General features: G+C 39.6%; 1 non-coding gene across 1 annotated transcript; it reads right to left on the reverse strand.

Annotated features, from left to right (window-relative positions):
• Positions 1-1407: 1407 nt before the first annotated feature.
• Positions 1408-1482, reverse strand: Trnas-gga (transfer RNA serine (anticodon GGA)). Its single transcript has one exon. It is a non-coding gene; the product is annotated as a tRNA-Ser (tRNA).
• Positions 1483-6561: the final 5079 nt, after the last annotated feature.

A 6561-nucleotide genomic window follows, 5' to 3' on the forward strand; every position in this document is an offset into this window, starting at 1 on the left:
TTTCTCAGTCCCCTTTCAGTATTGATACCATCCTTTGTTGCCAAGAGTCTTAATACATCAGTCTTCTTTGACACACCAGCATTGAAGCACATCACTCCATCATGAACACCAAATTTTAGTGTTTCTTTTCTAACGAAAACAGTTTTTGCTAGCCTTGTCCAAATGACAGAATTCAGATTTCCATTTGGGTTTTGAGTTTTTCCATGGAGACTCTTTTTCAAGAGCTCCTGTTGGCCAAGGTCTCTGAAAATGGGTTTCACAGCTAGCAGGATTTTTTCTGGAACTGAATGTTTGTGCTTATAGCTGGAAGATGTAGCTGGGTTGTTGAATTTGCGCCAGCTGTCAGGTTCCCATGGGGAAAGGTTATGTTGTGGTTCCTCATCTGTTGAAATTTTATGAAAGAATATAGCCCAGATTGCTCTCCTCATTGCTTCTACATTGTTGCAGTTATTTCTAATGGCCATACCATAATAAATCAGGATCCTGTCTATTTCAGCCATTGTCAGGCCCCCTTTACCACCTAACTTTTTTTCATTACATATCTTTAGAAGATGTGATCCCATTCTTTTCTGTACATATCCTATACATCCCAGTTTATTAAATTTTGACTCTAGGCCCATAAGGTTTATCTTCTACTTTCTGATAAGCCTTGCTGTCCCCATCCCCAAGATAGTCTGTATAGAGGATACCTCTTGACTGCACAGACCTTTTGAAAATGTTAGCAACACCAGCCACTTCCATTCCTTCACTAGAACCATCATAGTCCTTTTTCACACATGTTGTATAGTGGGATTTTTGCTACAGATGTCCCAGTATCAAAAGAAGTTGCTGACACAATGCCATTTAGGTGTGTATGCCCACGTTTCTGCCAACTGCTATCAAAACCAGCACAACTTTCCTTGGGTCAGATTTCGTATCATTCAACTGAACTGCTTCTTTGGCTGCTTTCAGCATTGTAGATTCACTTACCTCAGCTACAACTGCACCAATATTCTTTTTGTAAACATCAAACTTTCTTGGAGGTGGAGAAATGTTCATGACTGAACAGAGAACAGCACCTGCACTTCGCCCTTTTCCAATAGATCTAAGTGCATACACTAATCTTATATGGTTTTCATACAATCTGCTTCTTGTTACGCGAGGTGACATTGTATTGGCTGTACAGCTACATTCCAAACATGTCAAAACTAAATTACAAACAGTTTCCTTGGTTTTCACCACATCTTCGTGCAAAGTAACGTTTCGACCACAGTTTTTACAATTTGTGTGTTTTTCGATAAGTTCACGTCATAACTTCATGGAGATCAGAATTTTTGTGTCAGTAACAACAGAAACACTCCAGAATGAGATTTCCACTCTGCAGCGGAGTGTGCGCTGATATGAAACTTCCTGGCAGATTACAACTGTGTGCCCGACCGAGACTCGAACTCGGGACCTTTGCCTTTCCCGGGCAAGTGCTCTACCAACTGAGCCACCGAAGCACGACCCACGTCCGGTGCTCACAGATTTTACTTCTGCCAGTATCCGTCTCCTACCTTCCAAACTTTACAGAAGCTCTTCTGCGAACCCTGCAGAACGCCTAGAAGAGCTTGTGTTAAGAAGTAGCCAGCAGTCTGATGTAGGGAGTTCGCGAGACCAGTCGTGGGGAGCGATGGCGGTGCCTGAGCGATGTAGTATAAGGTAAAAACAGCCGCGCGAATATGTTTTTACATAAATCTTTTAATAATAATCTTTTTTATAAAATCAACTTTTTTGACAATCACTCATTTGAATTTAAAGAATTTACTAATTTCTGCAATCCATTGTTGTTGCTTTGGCCTTCAGTCCTCAGACTGGTTTGATGCAGCTCTCCATGCTGCTCTATCCTGTGCAAGCTTCTTCATCTCCCAGTACCTACTGAAGCCTATATCCTTCTGAATCTGCTTAGCGTATTCATCTCTTGGTCTCCCTCTACGATTTTTACCCTCCACGCTGCCCTTCAGTACTAAATTGGTGATCCCTTGATGCCTCAGAACATGTCCTAGCAACCGATCCCTTCTTCTAGTCAAGTTGTGCCACAAACTCCTCTTCTCCCCAATTCTATTCAATACCCCCCATGAACCATGGACCTTGCCGTTGGTGGGGAGGCTTGCGTGGCTCAGTGATACAACTGGCCGTACCATAGGTGCAACCACAACGGAGGGGTATCTGTTGAGAGGCCAGACAAACATGTGGTTCCAGGAGAGGGGCAGCAGCCTTTTCAGTAGTTGCAGAGGCAACAGTCTGGATGATTGACTGATCTGGCATTGTAACATTAACCAAAACGCCTTGCTGTGCTGGTACTGCAAATGGCTGAAAGCAAGGGGAAACTACAGCCATAATTTTTCCCGAGGACATGCAGCTTTACTGTATGATTAAATGATGATGGCGTCCTCTTGGGTAAAATATTGCGGAGGTAAAATAGTCCCCCATTCGGATCTCCGGGCGAGGACTACTTACGAGGAAGTCGTTATCAGGAGAAAGAAAACTGGCGTTCTACGGATCGGAGCGTGGAATGTCAGATCCCTTAATCGGGCAGGTAGGGAAAATGGAAAAGGATAGGTTAAAGTTAGATATAGTGGGAATTACTGATGTTCGGTGGCATGAGGAACAAGACTTTTGGTCAGGTGAATACAGGGTTATAAATACAAAATCATATAGGGGTAATGCAGGAGTAGGTTTAATAATGAATAAAAAACAGGAGTGCGGGTTAGCTACTACAGACAGCATAGTGAACGCATTATTGTGGCCAAGATAGACACAAAGCCCATGCCTACTGCAGTAATACAAGTTTATATGCCAACTATGCAGATGATGAAGAAATTGATGAAATGTATGATGAGATAAAAGAAATTATTCAGGTAGTGAAGGGAGACGAAAATTTAATAGTCATGGGTGACTGGAATTCGTCAGTAGGAAAAGGGAAAGAAGGAAACATAGTAGTTTAATATGGATTGGGGGGAAGAAATGAAAGAGAAAGCCGCCTGGTAGAATTTTGCACACAGCATAACTTAATCATAGCTAACACTTGGTTCAAGAATCATAAAAGAAGGTTGTATACATGGAAGAAACTATTTATCGTCCATGTTTCATTTCCATACATGGTTACACACCATACAAATACTTTCAAAAACGACTTCCTGACACTTAAATCAATATGTTAACAAATATCTCTTCTTCTGAAACGCTTTCCTTGCCATTGCCAGTCTACATTTTATATCCTCTTTACTTCGACCATCATCAGTTATTTTTCTCCCCAAATAGCAATACTCCTATACTACTTAAAGTTTCTCATTTCCTATTCTAATTCCCTCAGCATCACCCAACTTAATTCGATTACATTGTATTATTCTCGTTTTGCTTTTGTTGATGTTCATCTTATACCCTCCTTTCAAGGCACTGTCCATTCCGTTCAGATGCTCTTCCAAGTCCTTTGCTGTCTCTGACAGAATTACAATGTCACCAGCGAACCTCAAAGTTTTTTTTTTCTTCTCCATGGATTTTAATACCTACTCCAAACTTTCCTTTTGTTTCCTTTACTTCTTGCTCAATATACAGATTGAATAGCATCGGGGAAAGGCTACAACCGTGTCTCACTCCCTTCCCAACCACTGCTTCCCTTTCATGTCCCTCGACTCTTATAACTGCCATCTGGTTTCTGTACAAATTGTAAATAGCCTTTCACTCCCTGTATTTTACCCCTGCCACCTTCAGAATTTGAAAGAGAGTATTCCAGTCAACTTTGTCAAAAGCTTTCTCAAAGTCTACAAATGATAGAAGTGTAGGTTTGCCTTTTCTTAATCTTTCTCCTAAGATAAGTCGTAAGGTTAGTATTGCCTCACATGTTCCAACATTTCTACGGAATCCAATCTGATCTTCCCAGAGGTCTGCTTCTACCAGTTTTTCCATTCGTCTGTAAAGAATTCGCGTTAATATTTTGCAGCTGTGACTTATTAAACTGATAGTTCGGTAATTTTCACATCTGTCAACACCTGCTTTCTTTGGGATTGGAATTATTATATTCTTCTTGAAGTCTGAGGGTATTTCGCCTGTCTCATACATCTAGCTCACCAGATGGTAGAGTTTTGTCATGACTGGCTCTCCCAAGGCCATCAGTAGTTCTAATGGAATGTTGTCCACTCCCGGGGCCTTGTTTCAGCTCAGGTCTTTCAATACTCTGTCAAACTCTTCACACAGTATCTTATCTCCTATTTCGTCTTCATCTACATCCTGTCCTGCTTAGCCATTTTGCACTTCCTGCCGACCTCATTTTTGAGACATTTGTATTCCTTTTTGCATGCTTCGTTTACTGCATTTTTATATTTTCTCCTTTCATCAAATAAATTCAATATTTCTTCTGTTACCTAAGGATTTCTACCAGCCCTCGTCTTTTTACCTACATGATTCTCTGCTGCCTTCACTACTTCATCCCTCAGACCTACCCATTCTTCTTCTACTATATTTCTTTCCCCCATTCCTGTCAATCGTTCCCTTATGCTCTCCCTGAAACTCTCTACAACGTCTGGATTAGTCATTTTATCCAGGTTCCATCTCCTTAAATTAGCACCTTTTTGTAGTTTTTTCAGTTTTAATCTACAGTTCATAACCAATAGATTGCGGTCAGAGCCCACATCTGTCCCTGGAAATGTCTTACAATTTAAAACTTGGTTCCTAAATCTCTGTCTTGCCATTATGCAATCTATCTGAAACTTTCTAGTATCTCCATTGTTCTGCCATGTATACAACCTTCTTTCATGATTCTTGAACCAAGTGTTAGCTATGATTAAGTTATGCCTTCAATCCATGGTCATCTCAGTTATCATAAAGAAAAATCAGTTGTTTCTTTTTCTCCAAGAAAAATCTAGCGGCCAGCATTGCACTGGGCTTTGCCAGAAAGATTTCTAATGGGAGCAGATATATACGCGTTACCCGGCGGCTTCATTGAGGTAAGAATTTTCAATTTATTCAGAATGATCTTCCACGGACATGACGCAGCATTGCTGACGTCCAAATTTACCAGTTTAGATCCACAGTCAGCTAATTATTGAAAGATTATATGTGAGTCACAATTTTATTGGGAGGTTAGTCACGTTGTTATTGCGAGGTTATTGAACAATAAACTGCTGGAAGGTTACACTGGATGGGAATTATTTATATATATATATATATATATATATATATATATATATATATATATATATATTTTTTTTTTTTTTTTTTTTTGTTTTGCTGTTGGGATCTTACACTTGTCGAAAACCGGCCAGGATTGTATTTTTTTCTGAATTTCTGAGAAGTAGTCAGTTATATATCTGCTCTTATACACCCAATGTTAAATGTAGTTGGCATTTGCCGCAACGCATTTACTAAATTGTCACTGCTTCTTTGACAGATAATCGACGATTTATTGCTCTTTGTTTTTATTGCATTTGTTCCATTTTGCTTTGTCTTTGATTTTGTGCCTACCTTTGAGTTGTGAAAATGCCGCGAAAAACTGCTAACAGTACATCGCGAAGCGTAATGAGTGTAAGAACCGACTTGAATAATTTGACTGATAACACTAATGACATTCGGTGTCATAGTGATAATCGTCCAATTACAGATAATCAGTGCGTGCCGACCACCTGTAATGACTCTAATTCAAATGATGAGCAATTTCATTTGTGTCCACACTAAATTTAACGATAATTGATGACGACGCACCTTCCGCTACAGTGAACTCTGCCCAGTTTGATACACCTGATTTCCAAAATTTACAGTGATCAGATAAATGTTTCTAACGAAGATGAACACTGTAGTCAAAATACGTCTGATTTATTTGATTCCGATGTAGTGACCAACAGTGCACATCAAAATAGCAAAACTTTTAGTGAATGAGACAATGACCTACTGGTTACACACAACGCGACAAATACAGATACACCATCACACAGCATAGAAAATAAGGTCGCTAATTTTGGAATGGATCAAGTTATGGCAGTACTGCTACAGCTTAATGAAAAACAAGACAGATCAATCAAACAATCCGAAGAAAATTTCAAACAGTTGAATGAAAAACATGGCAGCCTTAATAAATCGAACAAACAACTTAATGAAAGTCTCTAACAGTCTAATGAAAAACACGACAGGACAGGTCGATCAAACAAATTAATGAAAACTTCAAACAGATTAATGAAAAACTTGACACCTCTATTGAACAGCTTACTGAACAGATTACAGCCGGTGCCGAGCAATGTAACGAAACGAAAAACAGTTATGTGAGGAAATTAAGGCTAGTGCTAGGAATAGTTGTGAAGAAAATAGATCCGTAGCACAAGAAATATGTAATACACATGCAGCCACAACAAAATCACTTAGAGATGAAATTAGTGCTGTTGGTAAACAATGTTCAGAAAACGCAACACAGTTACGTGACGACTTCAATATAATGTCAGCAGAACTTTCACGCACTCTGGACGCGAAAGTCGACAAGAAATTTGAACAACAGAATAGCCAAATTGACGAAAGTTTTAATCACCACCATCAAAACAGTGAAACGCGTTATCG

Source organism: Schistocerca gregaria, unplaced genomic scaffold (genome assembly GCF_023897955.1).
Source record: "Schistocerca gregaria isolate iqSchGreg1 unplaced genomic scaffold, iqSchGreg1.2 ptg000180l, whole genome shotgun sequence".
NCBI lineage: Eukaryota > Metazoa > Arthropoda > Insecta > Orthoptera > Acrididae > Schistocerca > Schistocerca gregaria.